This window comes from Falco rusticolus, chromosome 2 (assembly GCF_015220075.1).
Source record: "Falco rusticolus isolate bFalRus1 chromosome 2, bFalRus1.pri, whole genome shotgun sequence".
Lineage (NCBI taxonomy): Eukaryota > Metazoa > Chordata > Aves > Falconiformes > Falconidae > Falco > Falco rusticolus.
The window spans coordinates 53,206,918-53,233,169 of NC_051188.1; the positions used below are offsets into that span (position 1 = coordinate 53,206,918).

The 26,252-nt window shown below is 37.1% G+C and overlaps 2 long non-coding RNA genes across 3 annotated transcripts; both read left to right on the plus strand.

Annotated features, from left to right (window-relative positions):
• Positions 1–1,281: 1,281 nt before the first annotated feature.
• On the plus strand, positions 1,282–21,959 carry LOC119143626. 2 transcript variants are annotated; one of them, XR_005102757.1, is made up of 6 exons: positions 1,282–1,557; positions 4,540–4,635; positions 5,628–5,736; positions 10,871–11,044; positions 16,335–16,398; positions 19,991–21,959. It is a non-coding gene; the product is annotated as an uncharacterized LOC119143626 (long non-coding RNA). The 2 variants fall into 2 exon arrangements; XR_005102756.1 differs by having other exon boundaries at positions 16,335–21,959.
• Positions 21,960–23,095: 1,136 nt separating this feature from the next.
• LOC119143857 lies at positions 23,096–24,819 on the plus strand. The gene is made up of 2 exons (XR_005102852.1): positions 23,096–23,469; positions 23,731–24,819. It is a non-coding gene; the product is annotated as an uncharacterized LOC119143857 (long non-coding RNA).
• Positions 24,820–26,252: the final 1,433 nt, after the last annotated feature.

Consider the following 26,252-nt stretch of genomic DNA (forward strand, 5'->3'; position numbering starts at 1 on the left):
CTGAGAGCTAGATCCTTAGAAGAATTTAAGGGGTGGACAGAAAAAGTTATTTAATATCCAAGTCCCAGTTAATGTAGTGGGAACTACACACTTTGAGAAGCACAGAACCACCAAGACAGCTCAAAGACACCTATCAAGCCCCAAATCCAGGCTCATAATTTCTAAATAAAGGAGCAAACTGCTATGCAGACAGTAGCGGCACTCTATAAAATACTGAAAAAGGCAGTCCACCTGAGCCACCAATTCCTGGCTCTTGGAAGGACAAGTGATCTCAGTACCTCTTGCTTCTGGTGAAGTGTTTCTGCCCCTTGCTGGTTTTTGTACACTACAAGGAGATAACCCCATTCCAACATTAAGATTCTCAAACCATTTACTTGGCTGCCTTCCAACCCTAGAGGTGCCTAACCTCCACAGGTTAAGTTTCTCAGGGTGTGTATCTGCATCAAATTAATGTGTTTTGTCAACAAACAGGCCTTGCCCACTACTCAGCCACCACTAGAACTTAGTATCAAGGATTTTACACACTATGTCACCTAGGGTGAGAAATATGTTTTCTCAGAGATGGTAAACCTCACAGAACACAAAGCTGGGAGAACAGTAACATTTTCTTTTATTGAATAAATTAGTAGTTATGAATTCTTCTGGGAAATGGGAGATTCGAATTAAAAAAACTTCTTTAAGGGGACTTGAATGCACATTTCCAGAGCCCTCCTGGCTCTTACTGGTTTAAGATTACACCTACCAGGATGAAACATTTCTGAAAATAAACGTTACGTACTTCAACTTGAAAAACACACCTTCACCACATTACAGCAAAAGGAGAAACATCTGATTTGCTCAGTATCACATCAGATACTTATAAAAGGTCTTACCACAGAATCCATTTTGCAGAATATTTCAAAAACTTAAGTTGTGAGTCTCCCACTCTCAATCCTTCATCTTTAATGTCTTTCCCATCTTCTGGGAATAGGCCAGCGACTTCACTATCACGTTCATGTTAAGGGCAAGAAGGCAGCGGCAAAAAAAGAAAGCTGATACAGTGACACGAAATTGAAGTTGGCATTAAAGTGCACAAGACCCCACGACTGCAAACGGCAGTCTCTGCGATCACAAGCGTTGCCTCAACGTGGCGCACCCCAGCCGGGGTCACTGAGCGCCTCCGGGCGCCGCCGCCCGTGCTGGCTGCACACGGCCCGCTGCCAGGGTGCGCCCGGCCCTGCTGGGCCCTTCCCGCGCAGGCAGCTGCGCGCTGCGAGCCCGCAGAGAGCATGGCGGCGGGGGCCCAGCGCCCCGTCGGTGGCAGCCGGCCCCAGCACGGCCGCCACGCAGAGCCCTGCAGCCAATGTGATCGGCTCTGTCATCAGGGGGGCTTACCAAATGGCGGAGGATAAACGGGAAGAGAGCCCAGAGCAAGGGTAGCATGGCAAGGTGTTCACCTCTGGGGGAAGTTCTGCCTCCCCTGTAGCTCACTGGGCTGAGCTGACGGTGGAGGCAGCGGCCAGTTTTGTTTCAGGTTGCTGCTGCTGATGGGAGGTTTTTTCCCCTTGTGAGAACCAGGTTAGTAATTTTGCTTTGTGGGTACAACGGTATGCCAATTTGCTACAATATATGCTTTCTGAATAATTATTGGCTGTTCTATTATTTAATGGCACCAGCTTTTTTAGCAGTCAGTTAAAGCTTTAACTCACTGCATCCATGGGCTCGGCTAATTTTCAGCAACTCAATAACAGTAAATTATTTAAAGCAATACAGAGGACCTGTGTTTTCTCACCACTTGACAACTTGTGAAGCAGGAGCCAAGGACTTAGTAGGGCTGGGAACTTCCATAGCAGAAGTGGGAGATCACAAACACTTTCCTCTGAAGCCTGAAACCACCATGAATAAGGGCACTTGTGATTGACAGCTGTCACCTATTGAAATTCATTTATGTTGCCTTCCCTGATGACACTGGAGGTGCAAATGAGCTCAGAGAACTCAAGTCTGGTTATATGGTTTAATTTTGTGCTATTTAGAGATTCAGCTTAGCCTTCAAAGCAGAGGCTGAAGCTAAATGTATGTTGCCACCTAAAAAGTTAAGCAGGACCTTGATGTGTTACGTTGAAAACACATATTCAGGTGGGAAAAGGAATTTGCCCTGCTCTAGGGAGTCAGGGACAGGGCACTGGCAAGGGAGAAGCTCTCTCTTGGTCCTTTACCATCATCAGAAGAGGAGATGGAAAGAGGTTCCCAGGTATCCCCTCAGTTGTTCCACTCCTGGGTTCCCAGAAAAATCTGGGATTCATCTGGCAGATGAATCTATTCAACACTTTGAAGGAAAGGTTTTGGTGATATCAATATTGCCGTAAATACTTCAGAACTTGCAGCAGGAAATCGATGCTCCATGAACAAGGAGCATGCTTGACTTTGCTAAGCCAGGTGTTAATAAAGAGCTAAGCAGAAATTACCTGTAAGTTAGAAATCATTAACCTCAAATTTCAAAAGCACTGCCTACCTCTTCTGAGTCTATGACATTTTCTGCTGTTGGGCGATGTAGACAGGTTCATTAAATAAAGAAGTGATGGACTCTTTTATAAATGTAAATTGATGTACAAAGCTTACTAATGATGTATTATTTACAAGTACATCACCAGAGTTACAGCAGTGGTTTTTTACTTTTACATTAGTGCAGGTAGCAGCAAAAACTATTGTAGGTTGCTAAAGCTGTCAAAATGTAAAAATAAACCAGAGCTAAGTCTTATATAAATGGGAACTATCTTCTACTATCTGAAAACTTCTAAAAGAATACAAAAAAGTAAACATTTTTCTATTGCAACTGCTGGGCCTGATCCTGGTGCTGTTGATCGGAACAAAAAGATTTTGAGACACTTTTTCTCAACTCAGCCTGGATGTAGCCAGGAGCTTTGCTGTAATATGCTGCTGCATGTGTTTATTAATCTTTACATTGCCCTGCATCAGAACTTTAGACTTGTTAAAAGTAACAGTCTGGCTTTTAAATGGAGTGTGAAAGTTAGATAATAAATGTTATTGCTCAAGAAAAGACAACAATGTATTTATTTGTTTGACCCAGAGGGATTGGCACAAGCTTTCAAATTAATTTTTTAAATTATAGAATCCCTTAGGTCACCATAAATTCAGCACTCCCTTGTTTCTGCTGAGAATATGCTAATTTCAGATTTCCTGCTGATGAGCATCCTATTGTATAATAAATATGTGAAAAACTCAGTGAAGCATCCTTTCTTTTCAGCATCTTTGGATGCAGGGGACATTCCCCAAATATACAGATTCAACTTTACTAAGAAAGAAAAAATGCGTGTTGGTTATAATTACAAAGATATAATAATTTTGATTTACAATTTCTGACCAGAGATGCATGCCAAATATTCTTTTTAATGTGGTTCAAAACTATGTAATTAGTAAAAGAATTAGATGCGCCTGCCTCAGCTAGTTTGTCCACCAATGTATGACTGACATTGTTAGGACAACGGGCAGGGTACTGAAGATGACTAAGTAACAAGATCTAGTCCAAATGTATTGTATTTCAATGACCATCCTCAAGTATTTTAGGCTGAAGAAAACTTTCCAAGTTTTCCAACATTTTTAATCATTTTCTCTCATCCGAGTTGCCAAGATGCTGCAAGTTCCATTCAAGCATGGAAATCTTGGTAAGATTGAAGTTTCTTATACTTAGAAGAGACTGTACTTCCTTCTGCATCTGTACATTCACAGCTCATCTTCACAAACAAATAGGAAAACAAAAGATTGGTAGTGATCATTTCCATTACATTTGAAACACAGCATCAGGTATTCTGATCTGGAAGCAGTAAGAGGAGGTGAAATATGTGATAGAAAGATGTTGATAAAACCTAGACTTCACAAAAGTGTAAATATGCTTGGTGTCATTTTTTGAAAAGTCAGCACAGACTTTTTAAATACAAGTTTTCAGTATGTGAGCATAAGAGCACACAAATCAAGAATTAACAGTTCTGGTTTCATACCAATTGTTTCCCATTATGAACCTTTAGATTTTTGTTGCAGTATGGGGAGAAAAAAACAAAACTCCAAAATGAAACCAAAGCCACAGAACTGAAAAACAGATGATTCCATTATTATTTGCACCATTTGTATAGTGCAAGTTTTAGACCCAGGATATTAACAAACAAACAAACAACCACCAAACCCAAAACAATAGACAGACTAAAGAAGTATACTTTCTTGCTACTTATTACACTTTATTGGTGTGTGTACAATTTTAAAAAGACTGCTTGCATCCTGTTTCAGGTAAAGTGTTGTTTGATAAATGAGTTTAATATACACGTCTGCCTCAGAGAAAACTCTCCCTAAATTTCAGAGAGGCATTTGTGCATAAAATCCGTTTATCACATTGTCTAAGCCAGGATGCGATCAGCTCTTGTACCATGGAAAAAGCAGACAGACTTCCCATTAGTCTTTACAACAAATTATTTGTGAGTTACAGAAACTGAAGTAAATATAACTAAAGACTTCATGCATTGAGAAACACCATGATACTTTTATTTATAGGTTGTTTCAGGAAACAGACATACATACCTACACAGAAGACAGTGCCGCCTTGGCAACCAACGTACTAATCCAGCTCTCATTTCACAGGAGACCAGAGTAAGTGGGGTTTTGTTTCTTTGGGGGATTTTGTAGCTTGGTTTATTGTGGGGTTTTTTATTAGTACAAGGCCCACATCCTTCAAAGAAAGAACTTCTTACTAGATAGAAGCTGTTTTTCTCTTGTGTGCACTATCATTTCAAGGGTCACTGTGATGTCACTGTCATCTGAGATTGATTGAATAAATGAGAATACTTGGAATTTGCCCAGATCTCATTTTTTCCAGTATTACCTATCACCTCCAATAATAGTGCCATCCATTACTTTCTACTTGCATCTTCATAACAATTCAGAATACAGACAAGTTCCACAGAACTTGCATTTTGTGATTTTTCCCTTGTTAAAGACATGATGGTTTCATATAGTTCCTGCTCATATATTCTCAGTGTAACTACCTACATCCAAAAATCAATCAAGACTTACTGCATTTTTTCAGTTTTTCTGCAGCAATTCAGACATGGCTATGAAAATAAGGAAAATATTTTAGCAGTAGTTCTTACACAAAAAAAATGCATATTGCTACAAAATCAGAATATCGTGTCTCTATTATTGCAAGATAATAGGTGACAGGCATTGTTTTTAAGATAAACAGTAAGAGGGCTACACAATCAGAGATCATAAAAAGAACTGGACATTACATCTCCTGATATACTTAAAATAAAACTCTACAACAAATTAAAAAATCTGTTTGTAAATCATACATGAACTAGTGGACTTATGGAACTCTGTAATTTAATATTTGAACAGCTATTGATTTCCATGCATGCCATAAAAGTCCATGCTCAATACTTTCTCAATAATGACAATTTGTCTTTAATTGCCAGTATTTTCAAAAATTGGTTGATGTAAGGCTGACCAGTCTAAGCAGTAATGGAGTCTGACAGCATTATAAAGTAAAAGCTTTATTGTGGCAGCAAGAAAGGTGGGCAACAACATGCCCATAAAGTGTCTCACTAGGTCACCAACAGCAAACAGAGGATGGTCACCAACAGCAAACAGAGGATCACGAGCGATGATGCCATGGCTCCAGCTGATGGCCAGGGATGCTATGTGTCTGGATCACCTGGCAGCAACAGCCAATCACACAAATGGCTTCTGAAGGTGAGGAGGAGTCATACCACACCTTGGCTTCACCGGTGGCAGTGCGATTTGATAGCATAGCTTACATGGATAATGTGGGCAGCATCCTGCCTACACTGCTGATGTCGGTCAAAGGGCAGGGTATCGGGGGTAGGGTGTTGGCAGTCTGCCTATGCTGACTGCCAGCTAAGCAGCAGGGTGATAGGAGGCAGAGTGTCACTTCCACCTCTTGATTCTCTCAAATCATCACTTGACATGAAGTTGCAGGCTACAGGTAGAAATATATATAATAACCTGGGTGAGTTTGGTGTTCTGAAACCTGCAGGGTACAAGTTACGTGTCAGAAGTTGAAAGCTAGCACATCACAAGATGGATATCGGGGGTGTCACATTCCAAGTAGCTCAAAAGTCTGTGTCTGGCATAACTGTAAATCCCAATGGAGTATCTCTGAAAATGTATTTCCTGTGATTTTTTTATGTCTTAATGCCATCTCTGGAAACTGAAACTTTTGAAAAACTTTGTAGCATGTCTTACACATCTCAATACACAGCTATGTAATGTGATCTGATTAAACTGAAGTTAATTAACAAAATCCTGCTCACTTCAGTGAATTTTATATTGGTTCATATGATTGCATATCCTTTTGATGAACGGGAGAAAAATGCATCCAGTACAAATTATAGATATTTTACGATATTTAACTCTGAACTTCATGAAGAACAAGCAATTCATAATTTAGCTCTAAAATTTCAAATCTGGTAAACCCCTTCGATTTCTGTTTTTCATGATAATAATAAAATTTCAGTGCTCAAAAAGAAATAAAGGATGAGAATCTAACTGATTTAATGTTAATCAGTTGGGGTTTTACTGGAAATTAGTAATCACTGTTTCAAAATATTTTTCTCAATGGTCTTACATCAAATTCTCAGAAGATACAAGCACTTTTTAGCTCCTACTTTAACTTAGCACTGCCTAACTGTTTAGAGATGCAAACAAAATCGACTTTGAATATGAATAGTTTGTGAGTTACTACTGAAAATACCAATTAGAAATGAAAACTGTATTTCTGTCCACTGTTTTCATCTTACTTACGCACATGCTACTTATAGCTACTTTTCTTCAGAACTCTTAGGGATTCAGGGAAAAAAAATAAAGTCTGTTTTGGCTTTTTGCTACATTCTTTAAAGAATTCTTCAATGGAGTTCACCTTGCCTTACAGTCTTATCAACTGCTAGATGTCATAATTACTTCAGCTCTCCTGATGTGATTACCTTTAGTATTTCTCCTTCCTCTCCAGGGAAATTTATGTCTATTTCTTAGAGCTATCCTCTATCATCCTTTTTGAACACTGAAGCAAATCCATTTCCTTTTAAGTGATATCCGCCTCTTTTGACAATAAATTTGCCATCTTTCATAGGGTGTGGTGTTTCCCTTGCTGACCTTTTTTCCTCGTGTACTTGAAAATTGTCTTCTTAGTCATAGCCTGTGTGTGACCTTCCTTCTACCTCCACACTTTTGATTTTCTCATCTTCTTTTACAATCAACTTCATTCTCTGGTCCTTTCTCTTCATCTTCTACATTTGGGGTTTTATACCACTTACATAGGTCTGTTTTACCCTTAGATACATTTGTCTGTATAAATACTCCTTCATTACTAGCATGGTTTCAAGTTTGTTTTTGTTAGTTTACCTGGTTTTGGTTTTAGCTCTAAATAAATTGCACCTATATTGTTTATATTCATTTTTTCCAAACTTTCTTTTTCCTCATGATAGTAAACTATTCTCTTTCCGTGTTTATTCTGAAGCCTAGAAATCCACCCTAGGTTTTAGAGATGGTATTTTTCCCTTTTATTTCAAATCAGAATCATTATTTTAGCAAAGGAGTAGCTTCATAGCTTAAGGTGCAATTGAGTTTCTGTCTTTTTAAGGTCATATCTCTGAAAAAAGAAAAAGTCTAACAAATCAATTAGTTTTCTTAAGACAGAACAGTGTAGCACTGATAGATAATTCTGAAGTTTTCCACTAAAGACAAAACCAATACAGGCACCATTTCAAAGTCCTTAAAATAAAAACAGCTGTAGAAATACTAATATGACTGCTTTTAAAAAATGAACCTTTCTAACTTAAGGTATGTTACTAAGCTGAAATTCTTCACTGAGGTAAGAATGGAGCTCAGTATGGGAATTTCTGCCACTTTGTCAAAATGTGTGCATTTGTGGGAGCCCCAGCTTTCCAGTGTCCTATGTTTTGGTTTCATATGACTACATAGCAGGATGCTTTCTGTATCAGTCTTGACGAGAAAAGTGCCAATAAAAGAGGCATGCAGCATTCAGTGGAATTAAAACACCAACACTCAAAATATGGTTACATAAGGATAAATTTATCTTTTAAAATTAACCAAGGCAGGTACAAGATACTACGTTTTCCCTGTACTTATTAGACATTAAATAATGACTGAGGCTGGAGAAAGTCTATCCCTAAAACAATTAAAAAGCATTAACTCTTATCATTCCTGGATAGATAAAAGTTTTCATTTTGTTTAAAGCAAACCCATGTAACAAAAAGTTATTGTAATGTCAGAAATAGAAAACTGGTATTTCTTCTTATCACTACTGTCTAGGGACTTTTCCCCCCTTATAGACAGCAATGTGAATGGGAATTAAATGCATTCATTAATTTAGAGAATATATAATATTCTAATATATTTTAGATATTTTAATCTAAACTATAATAAATCTGTTAATTAGAATCAAAATATTCAGTTTATTTTGTTCTTTTGAAATGAAATAAACTGAATACCATGGTTCTGAACAAGATTGTGATTTAATGCAATCTAAATAGCCTGTTTTATGAATTGTTATAGTGAATTTCTTTTAAGTTTCCCACTTTCTTGGTAGTGATTTGATAATAAGAACAATGGGATTAAGTAAAAGACTTATGATTTGAGAGAGTGACTTTAGGGAATTACTCTTTTTTAGGATACCTTACATGACTTGTGACTACAGAGAAAAAAATAGAGATGAGAGTAAAGTATCTAGATTTTCTAATCCGTAGTGATAACCAGAAAACTTAAGAGTTATGTTTATATTTGGAGAATGGACTGTTGACCAGGCTTTGTGCAGTTGTACTCTTGCTGTTGGTCTCTTGAGATTTGAAATCCTGTTAGAAGGAAAAGCATGCAAAACCAAGGATGTTTCCATAGATCCCACAGGCTCAGTCTGAGATTTCGCAAAAAATATGCAGCCTTATTTATATTATTTAACTTTATGCATAATACATAAAAGACCTCATCAGAGTGGAAATTCAGTTATGACATCACAAGAAAAGAATCAGAAAATCTCCCCTCTCACCTAAGCACACCAACATCAAGGCTAAGAACTGGTGCTGGCTTTGGCTGGGGTAGAGTCAATTTCCTTCACGGTAGCTAGTATGGGCCTGTGCTTTGGATTTGTGCTAGAAAGTGTTGATAACACAGGGATGTTCTCCTTCTGGCTGAGCAGTGCTGACACAGGCAAGGCCTCTTCTGCTTCTCACCCCACCATACCAGCAAGGAGGAATTGGGAGGGGGCATAGCCGGGACAGTTGACCCCAGCTGGCCAGAGGGATCTCCTATCCCATATGGCATCATGCTCAGCATACAAATCTGTGGGAAGAAGGAGACACATTCACCGTTATGGGACTTGTCTACCCCAGTAACTGTTACACATGATCGAGCCCTGCTTTTCTGGGGATGGCTGAACACCTCCCTGCTGGTGCAAAGTAGTGGATGAATTCTTTGTTTTGCTTTGCTTGTGTACACAGCTTTTGCTTTACCTGTTAAACTGCCTTTGTCTCAACCCATGAGTTTTCTCACTTTCAACCTTTGATTTCCCATCCCACTGTGAGGGGAGTGAGTGAGTGGCTCTGTGGGGTTTAGTTGGCAGCTAGGTTTAGACCAAAGCACAACTATTACACTTTTCCTTGATTATGCTGTCCTTGAAATTCTTGCATTTCTGGCTCTGAAGCAGTTTGGAACCAAGAAAAAATCATGCTTTACAATTTTGGGGAACGTGGAAGAGGCAAGTTTAAATCAGGGAGCCCTACTGAAGCCAATCTAAATCAAAAGACAGTCTCAGCCTGATGTGTCGTGCTAGAGACAATAACGGTACGTTACCTCCCCAGCTGCAAGCAGACACAGCTGTTAACAGACTGTGCCATCAGACAGGCTTAGGGAATGTGATTTACAAAAACTACTTACATATTTAGTGAAAATATTGAAACTGAAATCATACCAGAGTTTTTCCTGAAGACAAGCCAGAATGAAATTAGAAAAATATATATGATTACAATTTCAGAATAATGTAAAAGACCTCTTATGGTACCTTCACTACATACGTTAATATCTACTTTTTCCAGTCACATTGGCTCCTGATACCATTCAATATGACATTCCCTGCTTACAGCTAAGGAGCTAGCATTGTCCAAGCAAGGTGGCAGTATATGGCTAGGACAGAAACACCAACCTGTAATGAAACCATAGCCTTAGAAATTCAGACTTGCTTCTCTTCCTGGAGCTTGCTGTTGGCTGGCTGAAGTTACCCATTCACACATCCAGGTAGCTGGTCTGAGTCCCGTTCCCCACATGTTCTTCCGTATTCCTATTCATTGCAGAGGGTTTCAGGGCTGAGCTTGGCACAGAGCCTTACAGAGCCTTACAGCTCAGGTGTGATGGCGCTGAATGTCTACCTCCTTGGTTTTGTTAGGGAACACACTCTTATATGCCTTCAGAGAAAAAAAGAAGAAAAAGTTGTTATTATTTAACCAATATTCTCTTACTAGTGGACTAGCTAAAGGGACAGAAAGCAACTACTGACCTAAAGTTTATGTTCTGGTAGGTTACAAAGACTAAAGTAAGAAAATACATTTTTCGCCTCAGTTTGAAATATAATAAAAAACAGACACAAGAAGAATAAAGCTAGCAGTGTTATCTTTGCATTACTGGTCTTACCTTGAATCCCAGAACTGTCAGCGTTACTTTTGAATATAAACACAAGAAGAACATGTTACCACAAAGGTGACTTTAGTTTCTTTGCCACTGAGTTCCCAATTGCATTATGACAGAAATGCAACATGACTAAACCTGAAATGTATTATTTCTGATCCTTTTTCCAAAATAGAGTGACAAATGAGTAACACAAGACTTTCATCGTACATACAAATACTTTCACCATGTGAGTGTTGCTCAGAGTATCATGGCCAAAGATACCTTATGTCTGCCATAACCTGGGTGCATGGTTGTGTGATAACATTGCAAGAGAATCATGTCCTTTAAAACATTGAGATTGAACAAGGTAAGAGATGAAAACTTCTATTTCATATATCCTCCCACTTATCTCCAGACTGTAACAGATTCCACAGTTACATCCTACCTCTACATAAGAAAATGAAAATAGTTTTATTGGTGACATTGGGAGGGGGTCTGTATCCAAATATATGTTTCTTATTACAAACACATGGTCAGATAAAATCGGATTAAATGGAATATTGATATTCTGCAAATATTTCATTTTACGTCTATGGTCTATTTCAATTATTTTAGGAAGATTTATTCTAGTGGTTTTTTCTCCATATATGTAATTGTAATAGCATTTGTTTTCAAACCCACTGCAACACCCTGGCTGTGATTTAAAGTCCATGGAAACTATGGGGAGTCTTTCCAAGGAAATGTCCAGTTGCACTTCTCTTAAGCTAACTCTTCACAGTATGGCAAAAATTCCCAAGAGGTGAGGATGTGAAGTATAATACTTATTCTATTTATGTCTTATGCACATTTCTAACTGCCACGATTTCTACTCCCACAAAACATCATAGTGTCTTCCTTTGTGTACAGATTAAAATGAACAAATCATCAATTCAATAACCTTGTTGCATATGTGAAAGTCCTTTATTTTTATTTATTATTTTTTTATAATTTATATTTATAAATAAATTATATTTATTCTAATGTTAAGCATTAGAAATGTTTAACAGCAAATAATTGCCAGTTGCTTATGTAAGAAACACTTCAAGGAGAAAAAAAATAGCCAGTTTGCAACACTGGAAACTAACTAATTTTCTGATAACTGGAAAATCAAGCTGTGCCCAATTCAGAAACTACAAATCTGCAATACTGTAGTAAATTATTGATAAAATTGTATTTTAAAATTCTTCTGTTTAGAATTAGGATTGCAAGCTGTTTATTTTCCTGTACTACATTTAATAGCTTGCTCCTGAAGATGCAGAGTTCAGTACTTCCACTGAATGTAATAAGAATGCAAATGTAAATTAAGTTACTTGCCTGAATATGTTTGCTGAATTGGGTCCTAACATCTCAATTTTCAGGGTGGAGTGTGTACATTTAGATATGTGATACATTCTGATGGGAGTCATGCTACTAAATCTCTGTGAATCCCCTTGAAAATTAAGTCATGGAAGACAAGGCATTTGAAGCTTTTATGCATAATAGTACCATAGTTATTATGATGGATAAATGGCTTATGCTGTTTGACCTTTTTTATGAAGAGGCCTAAATCTACTTTGTCCCTTAGCTATACAGGAAAAATGACCTTCTTTTTTTTTTCCAAAGAATGGGCTGTTAAGTTTACCAGGAATATGTCTGTATAGTGCAAATTATGTTCATATTATATAATTCTATATAATATGTGTTTGGGATTCATACAGGTATTTAATAAAGTCTCTAATGTATGCAGGGCTCAGAATCTAGCAGCTTGTTTAAATCAGTCCAGTGTTTTTCATTATAACTCTAACAACCTTCAAGACAAACATTGAGGTAATGGCAAACCAGTAGGCTTGCAAAGATACAGGAAAGCATTACTTTGTCTAGACTTCTCTCTAGATCTCTCCTCTTCAAATAATATTAGTCTTTGACTCCTGTTAAATAAATAATTAGTACAGAGGAAAGGTAGGGGGTCTGTCTTTTTTATGTTCGGAGCAGACTCTTACAATTCTTTGGCCTTCCAGGTTTGTCTGCCAAGTAGCTCAGCTCAATTCAGCAAAGAATTTGCTGGATATTATTTTATCATATTTTATCAAATTACTTTTCCTGGTATCAAATTCATTTACTATGAATAGTGTCAATAATATTTAATACATAGCAGCTGATGTATTTCTTTGGCATCAGTACTACCTGTTATTGAGCACTCGTGCTGACCTGGATGTTCTGGATATTGAGGCACAAGCCTCAATTGCAATGAGGCTACGGCCTTTTCTTCATGTATATCTGGTAACCTACAGATTACTTCAGCAGTATTGTCCATCTACGCCATTTCCTTAACTACCGCTCAGCTGATATCAGTCTCTTTATACCTACAACAACTCTGGCACTTCTTTAAACCACCATACGTTCAAAAGTAAATTACAACTATCCTTAAAGCTATAGAAAATGTAAGTGCAGTAGTCGCATTTTGAGATATATTGACTGTATTTCAACTTCTTCCCCTTTTTCTGTTTTTATTCTTTACCTTTGTCTAACACAGTCCTATTGCTGTTGCTGCAGATATCTCCTCCATAGTTTTCACTGTCTGAAGCAGATTACTTTTACTTCCCATTCATTTATGTGTCTTTATTCGTTTCTCATTTGAAATCTCCCATATATCTTTATCTTTTGCTAGAGTAACATGGGTCAAATTAAACTTACTCTAGAGATATTTATTTTCCTCCAATAGCAATAAATTGGGCCTTGGGTGAGTTGCTGAGACACAGGTTCCCAGACTGTAGTTCTATTAATTATGTAAAATTAACCTTACCATTAGGTGTCTTTCCAAATCCAAAACACAAATTCCAAGGCAGTAAGTCTTGATCAAGATGCACAGTAAAACAATGCTTCCTCATAACCTTCTCCTTTGCATCTCAAAATTTCAGCTCTATAAGGAAATTGCTTTAGCTGAGTTCATCTCTTAACACTAGTGTTTCAGTAAATGATTAGAGTACAAGAATGTTTTGGGGAATATTTGAAAATACTGCTAAAACATGGATTTTGAACTCAGTAACATGAATATTCAATACAGAAATACAGTCCCAAGAGTTTACTTCTTTAGTTAAGGAATTTGAAGCGTTGCATAACTGAAAACTTTCACTTAACATCAACTTATTTATTCTCCCTGGAAAAAAAAACCAGAAAGATCAGAAAACAAAGGAAACAAGTGCAATCCATGTGCTGACTATGTGATACTCATTGAGCCAGACAGAATCTGCCCTCATCACAAAGTGTGTGTGTGTGTGTGTGTATATATATATATGTATACACACACACACATGCACTTACATATGCGAACACAGAAGGAAACACTTGATTTATGATTTTCCAGTATATTTTGCTCCTGAACTAAATTGCAAATAAATTGAAAACAGGACAAACAGAGTCTACATCTCTAACCATTGCAAAAGACTGATCACAGGCAGCTGGTCCATTCAGTTACAGAAAGCTTTTTTACATGCGCAAAGCCAAAGAAACCAAAGAATTTTTTTAAAGGCCTCATAGATCAGGGCTACAATGAGCTGCACATTTTTTGTATTTCCAGAAGACTGTAGGAAATTAGATATTTAAATTGGTATGTCATCATTCCTTGAGAGTATCATAAATTGGTTCTGTTTGATTTATTTGAATGTGTTTATGCAGTTCCATTTTCAGAGTCATCATTGATTGAAAATGTGCACTTATCTTTAAGATAGCTATTTCTGTTACTGCTGTTTAGTATTAATAATTTAATTACTACTTTATCACATATGTCTACATTACATTCAGATACTGAAATTATGTAGCCACACAAAGACATGAATCACTTGTAAAAAAAATGCTCCTAGCAAAGCTAAAACACTAAAGAGAAGCTTTCAGAAACACAGATGTGAGGAGATATAAATGACAAATATATCTATTTCTTGTGTAACCTATTCTATTAAGCTTTGAAACACTATGGAAGGTTGTCTGCACACTTGGCAAGTTATTCACATTCCAAAACTGACTGTGTTTTTTAAGCGCAAATATTCAACCTTCAAATATTGACTTTGCTAAACAAATTTGTCAGTAAGTCTTTTTTCTTTAACAATTAAAATTCTATTATGTTACAAAAAGACTATAACATTCTAGTAACCTTTTCCACAAAATCTTTTGTGACAGGAAACTGACTATAGCACAGAACTTATATTGCAAGACCTAAGAGTAATTTTCATATGAAGTGAAGAATTAGAAACTATATATATATATATATATATATGCTGTTTCACCACCACACATCCCACGAACATATGGTGGGTTGAGGTGATATATACTATTTTTAAGAACAAAGAAGGATTTACATGTGAAGAAGAAGCATTAACAGTGAAGAGAAGAAATGAGCACATGAAATGTATGAATTGGCAGCAAACTTAAATGCCTTGATTATTACTGTTAGTACTACTGTGAGAAATATTACAACCACCACAATTCAAAAGCAGCAATATTATAAAAATTATAATATAAGAATTTTTAGAGCATGGATTAGTTTTAACTGCCTCTTTGGCAGCACAAAGTGCTTTCAGTATATCCCTGGACACTTTCCACAGGCTCACTTCTGTTGGATTTGCTCTCCAGTATTACCTTGTAGATTGTCCCACTTAGAGGCTCTGTATTGAAACCAGGATTGTGCCCGTTCCTCCCTTGTACTCTGACTACCCTCATCCATCATAAGTGTCCATGTGCCATTTTCAACTGTATCTTCCATCCACACTTCAATCCCAAGGCTGCAGCTGCCCCCACCCAGAAAAAAAAATCCTTTAGAGGACGAAGAACTAAAAGGACAACATCCTATAATTTATGCTACTACGATCCAACTTCTGTTCTCTGTGCCATACCTACACCACTGAGAGTAAAGTGGAACAATGTTGATAGTCCAACTGAAGTAACACTACATTCTCTGAAAAGAGCAAATCTGAATTCCTATACTGAAATACAAATCTTTAAATATTTAAAATAATCAAATAATTACTTAATACTTGGTACACTTTCACATAACCTGCATATTAATTCAGCCAAAAAAATTACCTAAAATATAGTCTGTATAAGTGTAACTCTTAAAAAAAAAATATTTAATGTTCATTATCTTTATTTGTTTTGCTTCTAAAATCCTGAGCCACTTGGTTCAGCATGCAATAAATCCTTGAAGCACAGTGAGGAAACAAAGTAGGAAGGCATTTTATTTAACAGTGGATAATTTAAAAAAAAAATTATCTTGCTTGTTAAAGTGAGATGAGAAGTTTTCTATTAACTAGGCTGGGAAGCCTTAGGGGCCACTGAAAGCTTTTTAATTGCATATTTAATTAGAAATGTGCTAGAGAGCTGGTGTTCAGCTTTTCTGAAGCTCATGGCTCCTGACAAAATGTCTGCTTTTAAGCCATTTTGTCTCTTGAAATGTTTTCTAAAAAGTGGGTTAAACAGAAGAAGCTTTAATTTGGCTATTTTCACTTCAAAGGGATTTTACTGTTTTATCAATCCTACCATAAAGCCAAGGTGAAATGACATGTTCAAAAGTAAGCATTTTCAGGTAAAATAAGACCTCTAAAAAGAACAAACTTTAAAGATTCTTATAGTTTGTTGTTCTTGCTTAGCTCACCAGCAACAGTGGAAGATGAAAGAAGGAAAGAAGAGAGGGAATACATCTGGCTACTACAGGTACAGAGTTTGCAAAAACACAAACTGTCAGCCAGTTTGTCCAGCAGCCAGTGGCTGAAGCTGAAGAGAAATAAATTAATGAATAATTTCTTTGTATTCCGGGTAGAAGAATGTTGACAGCACTGCCTGCAGTTATCAGGGTTCCCAGCATTTGCTCTAAACCTGGACAAAACATGACAAGCCCAGTATGTCTTCTGCCAGTGCTCAGTCACACCACTTTTACCCCAAAGTTATCTGACAGAAGTTTGCTTGAAATTTAGGTTGCCTCAGAAGTGCTAGCTTCGCCTGAGGTAATTTAACGGGTAAAGGAGGGCAGCCCCAACAAAAGCTGACAGCACTGCAACTCCTAGCATTGCAGGTATGAATACACATTAGTTATGGAGGGATAAAAATGCTTCTGAAACATAGGCTAAACTAGTAACATAAGCTGCTGATTTTTTAATCCGTATTTGAATAAACACAGTATATGAATAAGTAGTCTTTTAGAGGAAGAATGGAAAGCTTTTTTGTTGTTTTACATGACAAGCCCTATTTTCAATGTAGTTTGCATTAAAAAAAAGTTAGAAATACATGGAAAATAGTTAATTAAAAGTGTGATTTTGTACACTGAAAAATAAATACATTCTGAAAGACAACTAAATAATTAAATCACATATGAGAGAGCACAGCTAAATGGAGAGAATGTGCAAATGTCCTTTGATAACACACAAGAAATCCACCAAAATTGACATGATATATTAGCGGTCACAAATCTTTGTAAGAACATGTAAGTGCTAATGCACTGCTGTCCTTATTTCACCTTCACTCAGTAACACAGCCAGAGACTTGAAATTCCCTGGAGTATCTACTTAGATAACTTCATCTATGCGTTTCATGACTAGTAAAATCCAGCAAGAGTGCCCAGACCTTGTATTAACACTGTAGGTTTTTTATTTTCTGAGTGAACCACATCCATTACTTTATGATACTCCATGTGTTTGATGATAGAACATGGCAAATATATTTGAAAGGGCAGGAAATAAAGTTTGTTAGAAATAACTTGATTTGAGGAAGTAGGCTTGAATATCACCCAAACCCAGCTCTTATGTGGCACACTCACTTAATTTCTGTCATCCACTATTATCAACTTACCCAAAATGCAATCCTATTAAAAATACTTGAACTTTACATTTGAATGCTCAAAGACAGGTCTTTGAGAGTAATAATATTTCTGATTATCCTCTGCTCTGCAACTTTACCATTTCGTTATTTATTTATAAATGGGGATTATCTTTAGTATGTGTGTTTACAAACTAACTCCAACAGTAGAGGCTAAGAAAAAGCCTGAGAATTGGCTTTGGAAAAGTGGTAACTAACTGTGGTTGGTAGATACATTCACACAATAGCCAAAAATGACATCTCTATTAATATTAGGTGCAAGAACAGCATTCATGTTTTTAATCATGACTTACACAAGCTGAAGTTACAGATCTGACAGTTTTATGCAGAGGAGGTTGACTTAATTCATACCTCTCCTTATGGAATTAGAGTTGTATACATTCATTCATTGTTCTCCCATTCTTAAGATGAATAGAAGTAGCGTTGTGCAGGGTCCAGTCTTGTCACTTGTTACACAAACCTGTAAAACACAGGTGTCAGGTGAGACAAGCTCCACCATCATCAGTACAGCAGTGATGCTCAGTTCTGTGCTTCCACATCAAAAGTGAACAGAGCTGATTCTCTAGTAATTCTGTGTTTGGCATAGGCGGAGTCCTGAGGGAAAGCTGGCTGGTTTAGGCCAAATCCTTTTAAAAAGACATGATGTGGCCTGGCAAGAAAAATTCTTTAAAGTAGTAGCTGGTAGCTATGACCGAACCTTCTGCTGAAAGCACTAGCCAGTGGAGTTCCAAGGTTATGGACAGTCCTAAACTCTTACAAAATTACTGTTGATCTTTGATGCACAAATAGCCACAATGGCTGAAAAAACCTGAACTCCAAGTGGCCAAGAGTGACTCAGTTTTTGCTGTAATATCTTTCCTTCCTCTCTCATGTTCCCAGGCAAAGTAAAGCTTCTCTAACACTGTCCGGGTAGGATGACCTGGGTAGGCCGTAGGATTACATGTTTGCATATATGGGGATCATTATATACTAGATATTACAGAAAGAAATTGAAGGAAAGCAAAAATGATAATGTTTGTCTTGGACTAAAATTAACTTAGTAGCCCTCCAATTAAAGAGACATCCAGCAGATCTACTAAAAACCCATTTGCAAAAATCCCCAAAGACTAGTGCAGTATCCAGTGAAAAGGCACATACAATAAAGCTGAAGCTATCATCTGTCCCTATCCTTTTCATTAAAAGCTATAGTGAAAGTTATCCTGCAAAAGTAAGATTCACTGGGTATTTTGTTGCACCACAGCAGCTAATTTAAGAATCAGACTCACTGTATTTATCTCAAATATTTTTAACCTAGATTGACATTTTAGAGATGAACAATGGAGAATGAGATACAGTTGAAAGCACTATGAATAAATGATAATGTTTTACTCATTTCATATTAATTCCACATTCTTAAGCTTTTTAGCAACCAAATTAGTTAACACATCTCTGCAGATACACTTGCTTCATAAAACTTAAAATAAGAAATGGCTTAAATTGAGCAGGAATGAAAAGTGGGCTGGCCGCTTGCCATACTGTCTTAGACTACTGACATATTTTACCCAGCACTATGACATTCAGTTTTACCAGTTACAAATGGACAAAACACTGTCCTTAATAAAAACCATGCTGCTTTCAAATAAGACCTTATTTATTTCCAAGATAAAACCCCACAACTGGGAAAAACTACAGCTTACAGTATTTAATACAGCTCTTTTAAGGCTTCCCAGATTAAGTCCTTCTCTTTAATTTAGAAATAAATATTGTCCTAACATTGGATGAGATCCTCAGGCAAAATCTCTGTAATATCTTCCATGCCTTGTTCATCAAATTTAAGAGTACCCTATTTACATGTGTTGCTTTTACAGTAGGAAAGGCATAACTCTTTCAACCTATTAAACAGGCTGAGCACCACCAATGCTTCCTGTTTTCAGTTCTTCCAAAGCATTCTGGATAAAAGCAGGTGATACTATTTGCAATACCTTTTCCCTTCTGTTTTGAAGAGAGATGAAGCCTTGCATTTTTTCTGTTTCTTTCTATGGGCTGTGAGGTTGCTCTGGAGGCTTGTGGAGCACGCTTCTAGTTTTAAGAGGCTTCAGGGGAGAGGTAGGTGCCTTTGAATGGCTGCTTATTGCTATGCCTGCTCATTGTTCAAGCAATCATGTCCTAATATCAGCAAATTAAAGACATTAAGGGCATAGCTTGTTTGTAGCTGGATGGAATCTACAGAGGGTTAGAGGACATAAAAAATAATGTTAAGACAAAACTGAAGAAGCATACTTCTATACAATATTTAGACATATGGAAAGAGATCTGAAGTTAGATACAGAAGCCAAGGAAAATCAGTAATGATTCAGCATAGGTGGTGAAGCAGGGTGGTATGTCACTCTACTGCGTTTTCAGACATTTGGATTCTCAGTGGCAATTTCTATATTTTTATTTTATTTTCTGACAGCACATAGCTTTTGCCTCACAAAAAGAAAGGCAATCTGCTTCACAAAATCTGCAAGAAGTCAGCAAGAGTGAGAAGCTTTTACTTTTACAAGAATAGATGATCGTGTACACCTAACAAGGCACCTGCTCCTATCTGATGGTTACTATAAAGTTCTCATTTTGCAAACTGACAGCTTGTGGTAAGAAAGGCAGCAGTATTCTCACAGTCAAGAGCTCAGTAGGAGTTCTGGAAGGTAAGATACTATCAATTAGTTGATCACAACACCAGGGATGCTGATTTACACAGACCCCAGCATTATCTTTTTGCAAAACAGCAGATCTTGAGTCAACAGGAGCTCAGTGGCATACTCCCACTTCCCCCATTACCTAATCCGTCAGAACTGCTAGAGAAATGATAGCAAGCTAAACACATATGTTTATATAAGCATGTGCATATCTTTGTATGTATGTGTGTAGGTGTCTCTATACATACACCTATGCTTCAGGATACGTTGTAACTGTTTTCTTTTTCAGATTCACTTCCTTGATACCAAAGAGGCTGCTTGCAATCTAAAGTGATCTTGTTGTCTAATCATGCCCCTTATGTTAAAAAATCATATATGATTTCAGCAGGTTATCTCCAAGGAGAAACTCAGAGGAGCCAGCAATTTGTTTTTCTTCATCAGTGTTGAATTTTGTCAGTGCTGGATTCCTAGCATCTCTGAGACAGTGAGGTGCAATACTTGAGTTTTAACTCACTTTGCATCTTCCCTATTTAATTAAAAGAGAAACTACCTGTTGCAGCACAACAGACAATTTCTAAAGTGTTTATTAATGTTGGTTGCAACATTTGCAGTTGGAATAAAGGATTTCTGTTTTACAGTTCCCCATTCATTTATTCCTTCCTGCCCTCTGGAGGTCTCAGATTTTATCATGACATGTCTACATTTCAAATTTAGCTATCTTTTTCAGCTGTACAATCCCATTTTGGTGATCCAATCTCATGGAAAAGTAGTTACATTTTACTTTACACTCAGCAATTTTATTCTTTGCTTAGTGGATACTAGGTATCAATAGATTCCTTTAAATTATTGCATATATTTGTTGGTAGGAGATAGGACTTTCTAATAGATTTTTTTCCTAGTGTGTTATTATTTAAAAACAGGAAAATTAATTTTAAACCTTAGGAAAATGTTAGCTTAGTAGACAGAAACTGATACTTGTGGTAACATTCTTATGACTGTAATTTGTCCACTGTAGAGCCAAAATGCATTAGAGCTGCACTTATATATAATATGAAAGATAACTGTCATGTGCATTGATTGCTTTAATTAAAATCTGAATCATTTAAGATGTGAAACATTTAAGATTATTGTATTAGTCTTTCACTTGCTAATTCTCTCTCCTTGCTTCTCATGTCACACCATTCTAAAGAATCAAATCAAAACTATGTATGCATACAAATTTCCCCAAACAGTATATACTAATTATTTATCTGAGGGCAAAGCGTTTCTGGAGGGTTTCTTGATGAAGAACCAGATGCCTACCATGAAAAATAAATACTGTCTAATTTTGTATGAAATTCCAAACCAGCATCTAAAGCCTTGGAACACCCTTTTTTTTTTTCCTGAACAGCCAAGAACTGCCACAGACAATTTATGACTCCTTGACTGGCCTTCAGTGAGCAAAAAGAGACCACACAAAGGATTGTGACCCTCAAATGTATTAGCTGTGTGTTTGACCTCTGAAATACAGTTGAAAAGGAAACACCTTGCCCCTTTCCTGCTGTGACTGAAATTTATGGAGCAAATGATGCCCAAGCAGCTTAGCAAGACTAATTAAGGACTACATAAAAAAAAACATGGCAAATTAATAATCTGAATTCTAGTAGCACTACACAGGGTACTGAACCACACTATGAAATGTTACACTACTGGGCTTTGATCCTGTCTGAGACTTCATACAGAGAGTAAAAAAAAAAAAAATAATAAATTGTATTTTGAGAAGGAGTAAGAGTGATTGCTTATGCAAAACAAGCCTATAAAATTTGCCACTGTGACAAGTCAAGAAGCTGTGGTATATTTAGTAGCAAATTAGTAATGATATGGTCTTCAGACTCCTCTGAATGCACAGTAGGAAGCAACATCAATCACTTTTCCTGCTTCTTTCCACTCTTTCAGTTGACTTCCAAACATGTGTCTAATCCATTTATATCATAATTAATCCTGGTGTTCCCTTAACTTCCTCTTTTCTACTTGACATCCTCTGACTCCCACAAACTTATATTAAGTTGCATCAGAGAACAATATTTTGATTAAAAATAGATCACATAAGTCTTCATATAATCTACATACAAACAAGTCTTTTGGAAATAGTATTTGTGATAAGTTGTTTATCTTAGGTAAATCACAGAATCATGGAATGATAGAATAGTTTGGGTTGGAAGGGACCTTAAAGATCATCTAGTTCCAACCCCCCTGCCATGGGCAGGGACACCTTCCACTAGACTACATTGCTTAAAGCCCCATCTAGCCTGGCCTTGAACACTTCCAGGGATGGGACATCCACAACTTCTCTGGGCAACTTGTTACAGTGCCTCACCACCCTCATAATAAAAAATGTCTGTCTTCTTTATATCCAGTCTTAGTCTACCTTCTTTCAGTTTAAAACCTTTGCCTCTTGTCCTGTAAAAACTCTCTTTGTTTTATAAGCCTCCCATAGATATTGAAAGCTACAATAAGGTCTCCCTGGAGCTTTCTCTTCTCCAGGTTGAACAACCCCAACTCCTTCAGCCTGTCTTCATAGGAGAGGTGCTCCAGCCCTCTGATCATCTTTGTGGCCCTCCTCTGGAATTGCTCCAACAGGTCCATGTCTTTCTTATACTGGAGACCCCAGAGCTGAACACAGTACTCCATATGGGGTCTCATGAAAGTGGAGTAGAGGGACAGAATCACCTCCCTTGACCTGCTGGTCATGCTTCTTTTTGTGCAGCCCAGAATACAGCTGGCTTCCTGGGCTGCCTGTGCACATTGCCTGCTTCTGTCAAATTTTTCATCCACCAGTATCCCTGAGTCTTTCTCCACAGGGCTGCTCTCAATCCTTTCATCCCCCAGCCTGTATTGATACTGGGGGTTGCCCTGACCCAGGTGCAAGACCTTGCACTTGGCCTTATTGAACATCGTGAGGTTCACATGGGCCCACTCCTCAAGCATTTCAAGGTCCCATTGAATGGCGTCCATTCCTTCAAGCAAATCAAATGCCCCACTCAGCTTGGTGTCATCTGCAAACTCCCTGAGGGCACACTCAATCCCATTATGTATGTCATTGATGAAGATACTAAACAGTAGTGGTCCCAGTACAGACTCTTGAAGAATACCACTCACAACTGGTTTACACTTGGACGTTGAGCCTCTGACTGTAACTCTTGGGACACAGCCATCCAGCCAATTCCTTATCATTCTAAGGATCCATCCATCAGAACCGTATGTCTCCAATTTAGAGGTAAGAAATTTGGGGGGGGACCATATCAAGGGCCTTTGAGAAGTCCACACATTCGTAGTTCTTCCTTTGTCTGATTCTGTGGACAAGGGAAAATTAAAAGGAACATAATTTCATTCCTAAAACTATTTCTATGTCATGTGGCAGATCTATAAATTAGAATTGGGTCATACCTGACAGCCAAGCAAAGAACTTAAACCCAATTAAAAGAGATAGTGAATTTTTCAGGGATTTTTTCTTTTTCTTTTTTTTTTTTTTTTTAAGCACATCAGCAAATGAATCAGAGAAGAAGCACAGCATGGAAATCTAAGCTAGCCCATCAAGGTCCATTAGATGCTGTCTACACTGTCATGATTTTCCTCAATTATTGTTTTGCACAAACAGCTCTCTTACATTCCTGTCATAATAGCGGCCTCTTTCTAACCAAAAGACTGCAGTCTGATCAGATACTCCCTGTGAATGAAAAGACTACTCGGGGAATGAAAATGAAAATGTGTAGATTTTAATCCTATCAAGACTATTAGGAAAAACATAAATACTATGAACTGCTGTGTTTCTAAGTGGTATTTCTGAGCACAACCATCTTTCAAAAACTTAGCACAAGAACCTTTACTTTGTGGATCCCAAACACCCTCACACACAAGATATTTGTCAGATACCCATCTATCTTTCTCAAAGCTTTCAACAGAAGCCTTCTCAGATATTAGAAAAGGCTACAGGGGGTATGGGTAGGGGTGTGGGTGGGGTGTTGGATCATCTAAAATCTTTCAGAATTTACATCTAGGTGTTCAATAACTATTTGGATCTTATAGTAAGTGCAAAGGTGTTCTTAAATCACTGAATTTTACTTGCAAAAATAAAATAAATTCAGTAATTGTGAATGTTTAGACTGGCCACCAGGTCCACTGATAAATCTGAGAAAGTAGCCCTAACTGGGAAACCATTACAGACTTGTGGGATGTCTTCTTTAATAAATGTATGTATGAAAATCACCTGGTTTAAAATTCTGTTTAAAGAGCATTTAAATTCAGTATTTATTTATTTCTCTATCTATATATCTGCAATCTGTATTTGAAATCTTATATTTTCTGTGCTCTTTTTTTAAGATACAGAAAATGAAAGAATTTCTATTTACTGTATCATGCACAGGTTACAGGCTCCTGTGATGTTAATTCTGTGAGTAAAAAGTTATTGGTTTTATTGCCTCATTTTCTTTTTATTTAAAACTTAACACATACACTGATAATGATTTCACAATGTCATGAGCAATGTCAAAGCATTTTCTAAGCTGAAATGTGAATGTTATGTAAAGCCCACATTAGCCCCTATTAAAATTCAGCTATACTAACAGCACTTTTTGGCCGCTATCTAAGAATTTTATTTCTAATCAAGCCTTAATTTATCCAGAAGGGCTAGTCTGCAATGCATGCATTCAGGACATTACATTATGAATTCAATTATCTGTTGTATGTCCAAAAGGGAAGAACCAAAATGTAATATAACAGGATACTGCTTCACTGATCTAGAACTCGTTGCCATATATATATATATATATATATATATATATAAAAAGCTGATTAAAATGCATACTTAAATTGCACAAATCCCACAAATATTTTAAACGTAAATAAAGGAATATTTTTTCCTACAAATGTGATTCTACTGGAAAGCACTCAGTTTTGAAAGATGCTAGCTATTTGCAGCAAGAGTCTGAGAAACCTCACTCCCTTTCCTGAAGTTCAGCATGAACTGAAAGGTTCTCAGAACCTCGAAGAAGCGAGCCAAAAGCAATTACTTAATATGAAATTCGTCCAGGTGCCTACCAGGGATGATGGTGAGTGGGAAGATTTATTTTTATACTGTGGAAAGTGTGCTTTATGCTTTGCAGACAGAATCAAGAAAAACTGTTTGCCCTGAAGATCTCACAGGCTACTTACAAAAAGCTTTCAGTGTTGCACCTTCTGTGTAAGCCCTGAGGAGCAAAGATATTTGAACATCAGGGAAGACTCAGAAAATGTATAAACTATGTCATCAAAAAGGGCAAGAACAGGAGTTTATAGTGTAAATGCTAGAAACCCCTCCTGTTCCAGGCAGGGAAAGGAAATTGAACATGGGAGGCAAGAAATACAGAACCTGATATAAATCATGAAAAGATAAATAAAACCCTCTCATTGCTTTCCCTGAACTTTGCACACAGGTTACAGTTACGTGTTTAATCAGTGTGTTATTCCTTCTGTTAGACCTCTGGAGAACCGGGAGCAGCTTCACATCTATCAACAGATAACTTCAAGTTCTCTTGATTGATCACTATTTTTCTCAGTGAGCTGGAAATAAAAATAAATCGTTCTGTCATCTTTCTTTACAAAATAACATTTGGTACTTTTCTGATCCCTCCAGAAGAAAAAACGAAGGACTTAGAGAGAGAAGAATATATGAGCTTTCACACAAATTATATTAACCTACATTACTAATGACTGGAAAGACAATTTCAACATTCCTGAACTCATGAAAACAGATTCACGTTTTGGCTATAATAGGAAAGGTTAGTGCCTGTGAAGCCAGTTGAGGATTTTACTTTGTTCTAGAAATCTCTATTTAAAAACTCTAACCTCCTTCTGAATTTGAAGTCTTAAATGCTCTTATTTTCCACAGCTATACCATAATAAAACAAAGAAACAAAAATACATCCATACTATACTATATTTTGAAAATACTATGGTATCTATCAGCATCTTCAATTTTTGGGTTGAGTAAAAGGTATCCAACATTTTACAAGATATGTCTGT